The 4109-nt window shown below is 59.1% G+C and overlaps 1 non-coding gene across 1 annotated transcript; it reads left to right on the top strand.

The window, feature by feature from the left end:
* Positions 1-454: 454 nt before the first annotated feature.
* LOC148663430 (U1 spliceosomal RNA) lies at positions 455-625 on the top strand. Its single transcript, XR_015938666.1, has one exon. It is a non-coding gene; the product is annotated as a U1 spliceosomal RNA (small nuclear RNA).
* The last annotated feature ends 3484 nt before the right edge of the window (positions 626-4109 follow it).

Genomic DNA, 4109 nt, shown 5'->3' with positions numbered 1-4109 from the left:
CTCTTGCCCCAATTTACCCTGACCGCTGCTTTCGTCATATACGGCATCTCTCCTGTCAAACTTCCTCCTGACGTGTTTGACAGGATCTGGGCCGTGGTGAACAGTGGGAAAGACGCCCTGTGGAGAGTGAGGAACATGGGGCTGTTCAAAGGCATCGAGGTCCCAGTCAAGGCAGCAGGTAGCCTGGCCCTGTTCATCACCCGAGAGAACTATTACCTCAGAGATCTGTGGAGAGAAAGGAGGGAGGAAGCAGAAAATCTGTGGGAAATAGAGAGCATAGGTCAATATCTCAAGAAACTGTGAAAAACATTATCATGTTTAAGTAAAGAATGTGATTTGCTTCAGAAAAAAGAAATTGTTGCTATGTAACTGGTACCGTGTCAAAATGTAATAAGATGTGATCATATATACTGTTTTAAGTATGTATATTAATGTAAAGCATTTGTGATGCCCTGTATTTGATTGTGAAAAGGAAATAAAAGTTCTTAAAAATCGAAATCGGTTCACCCAGAGCGAGGCTCGGCCATTGCACTCCGGCTGTGCTGACCCCTGCGAATTCCCCAAATGTGGGAATCTCGACTGCATAATTTCTGGTAGTGGGGGACTGTGTTCACGCTCTCCCCTGATGTGCTTGGTCCAATATCAGATACGGAAGAGTTACGACACCACGAGCTGCGATAGGATCCTAGTTCGAAAGGAGTCGATGCCACTGCTGGTTCCCGGTTTCTTTTAGTTAGAGGTCCGGAGAAGCATCTCAAGCTGGTTACACTTCTCCTTCCGGACATTCATTCCCTTTTCAAAGTCAGTCGTTTTGCTGTGGTCTGCATTATTTAGGCTGATTATCGAGGTTAGCCTTTATTTGGTCATGGGGGTCTCAGTACTGTGTGCTAATTCTAAAGACAGTTTCACCTGTTTTCTGATTGCTATGTTCTGTACCAGTACAGACATGTCAAATAGTGAATGGCTGTACCTCTATTGTATCCGTGCTCAATGAATGAAACCAGTAATAAATGAATATATTGTAGCATTTATAGGTTCTTTTCAGAACAAAAGACCAGTAGAGACGCGATTAACAAACCAAGCGCTAGCTTTATTTGTTAACAACCACACAAAACCAAACACAGAATATACACGCACATGAGGAGACGGAACACGTACACATCTTTATGGTGGTAATTACTTAACAACACGCTATACTCTTATAAGACTACACAGGGCGCTAGAAATACTAGGACATTATTTACACAGGTAGGGTCAGCCGCTGGTCATCGTGCTGACCCTCAGACTCTCCCCGGCTACCACTCCCAGCATGCCCAGCGGTACTACGAGGGCCTAGGGGCGCTTCCTCCTCACCACCACCAGGCGAGGGTGTTACACTGCCCCCACCTGAAGCGTCTGGCGTCTCGCCGACGTCGAACACCCCCCTCAGGCTGTACTCGTACTCGGCTAACTGCTGCGGAACCCTGCGTGAGCGGCCGCTGCGCCGCGGTGATGGCTGGCGACCCATGGACGCCCCACTATCGGCCGGCTCAAGCCCCGGCTGCTCCTCTAGAGGCTCCCCACACGGCTCCTCCTCCCGGGCCCAGTAGGGGGCCAGGCGGTCTCAGTGCAGGACCACTACTCTCCCCCGTGTTCGCAACCGGACACGGTGGCAGACCTTGCCCACCACCCCGAGTACCTCAGCGGGCCCCTCCCAAGACGGCGCCATCTTAGGGCTGAGGCCTTTGCGGCGGCGCGGGTTGTACACTCAAACCGAGTCCCCGGGCTGGAAGGCAGGCCCCCTGCAGCGCAGGTCGTAGTACCGCTTGTGCCGGACCCCCGCCTGTGTCAGGTGGGTCCGTGCAAAGCTGTGCACCCGCTGCATCCGCTGCCGCAGGTCCCACTCGTAGTCCGGTCCAGCCGGTGGTGCCGACCCGTCTCCGGGCGGCGGGCCGAAGACCAGGTCCACCGGGGTTCGCATTTCCCGGCCCAGCATGAGCGAGGCCGGGGTGCACCCGGTGGATTCCTGGACCGCGGTCCTATACGCCCAGAGCGCAAGGGGGAGGTGGCGGTCCCAGTCCCGTTGGTGCCGGGACACCAGGGTGGCGAGCGTCCGATTAAACCGCTCCACCAACCCGTCGCTCTGGGGATGCAGCGGTGTGGTCCGCGTCTTAGTGATCCCCAGGCGCTGGCACACTCTGGCGAAGACCTGGGACTCGAAGTTACGCCCCTGGTCACTGTGTAACTCCTCCGGCACCCCCAGCCTGGCAAACATCCCCTCCAGCAGTGCATCAGCCACCGTGGGGGCACTCTGGTCCGGGAGGGCGTAGGCCTCCGGCCACTTCGTAAAATAATCCATGGCCACCAAGACGTAGCGGTTCCCGGCCTCGGTGCGCCGAAACGGGCCCAAAACTTCCACCCCCACCCGCTCCATAGGAGCCCCCACCTGGTGTTGTTGGAGGGGGGCCCGAGAGCGCTCGGGGGGACCCTTCTGCGCCACGCACACCGCACACGTTCGGCAGTACCGCTGCACGTCTCTGTGGCAATGGCCTCGGAGACGCTGCAGGGTTTTTTTACCGCCGAAGTGCCCCACGCCCGGCTGGCCGTGCACCGCGGCCTCACAGGGGCGCCGCGAGAGAGCGAGACCCCGCACGGTGCACGACAGTGAAGTCGTACTCCTGCAGGATCTCTATCCATCGCGCCATCTGCCCCTTCGGCTCCTTAAAATGGAGCAGCCAGGTGAGGGACACATGGTCGGACCTCAGCCGGAACCGGGTCCCGAACAGGTACGGCCTGAAGTGGTGGACCGCCGCCATCACCGCCAGGAGCTCGCGACGGGTCACGCAGTAGTTCCGTTCAGCCCTAGTCAAAGCCCGACTATAGTAGGCCACTACGCGCTCCCCATCCGGCCCCTCCTGCGCCAACACCGCACCCACCCCCGAGTCACTCGCGTCGGTGTCGAGAACATACGGCAACCGCGGGTCGGGGTAGGCCAGCACGGGGGCCACCACCAGAGCTTCACCGGCCGAAGGCAGTCTCACAGCCCGAGTCCCAGTCGAAACGGCGGCCCTTGTCGGTTAGGCGGTGCAGCGGGGCAGCGATGCTGGCAAAGTCCCGGACGAACCCCAGTACAAGTACGAGGCCAACCCCAGAAAGCTGCGGAGCTCTGTGATGGTGCGTGGAGTCGGCCAGTCCCTCACTGCGGCGACCTTACCTGGGTCCGTAGCCACCCCTCGCGGTCCAACAACATGTCCCAGGAAGCTCACCTCCCACCGCAGGAGCTCGAATTTGCGGGGGTTGAGCCTCAGGCCAGCACGGCGGATGCAGGCCAGCACCGCCTGGAGGTTCGTCAAGGCCTGGTCTAAGCCCCGGGCATGAAGTATCGGATCGTCCAGATACAGCACACACTGGTTCCGCGGGACAGATGCCAGCACCCTCTCCATCAGCCTCTCGAACGTCGCCGGGGCATTGCACAGGCCAAAAGGCATGACAGTAAACTGCCAGAGGCCCTGGCCGATAGAAAAGGCCGTCTTCGGGCGAGCATCGGGAGCAAGCGGTACCTGCCAGTAGCCGCAGCGGAGGTCCAGGGAGCTGAACCAGGTCGACCCAGTGATGTAGTCTAGGGCGTCATCTATCCTCGGCAGGGGGTAGGAATCTTTCCGGGTGACCTCGTTCAGCTTGCGGTAGTTGACGCAGAACCTCCACGAGCCGTCTTTTTTTTTTACCAGTACAGCTGGCGCCGACCACGGGCTCGCGGAGGGCTCAATCACCCCCGCTGCGGCCATCTCCCGGATCTTTTCCTCGGCGGCGGTCTGCTTGGCGTGAACCATGCGTCCCGGTGGGATGCGGATGGGCCGAGCGTCGCCGGTGTTGATCTTATGTTGGACCAGGGCAGTGCGGGTGCAGTCCTCATCTCTCGCCGCAAAGAGATCCTTGTTCTGGGTGAGTAGCTCCTGGAGCCGCAGCAGCTGGTCTTGATCGAGGCCCTCGCAGCTCCGCTGGTAGAGATCCTCAACGGCGCGCCTCGCTTCCACGCACCCTTCGGCCCCCGCCGCCGTCGCCTTGTCTGGCCCCCCGGCTGACTCGGGAGCAGGATCTGGCACGCTCGCTCCCCGGCTCACAGGCCTGGT

This window comes from Lepisosteus platostomus, chromosome 5 (genome assembly GCF_059453375.1).
Source record: "Lepisosteus platostomus isolate fLepPlt1 chromosome 5, fLepPlt1.hap1, whole genome shotgun sequence".
Lineage (NCBI taxonomy): Eukaryota > Metazoa > Chordata > Actinopteri > Semionotiformes > Lepisosteidae > Lepisosteus > Lepisosteus platostomus.
Note: the sequence above shows the minus strand (reverse complement) of the source record. Positions and strands in the feature narration are given on the sequence as shown.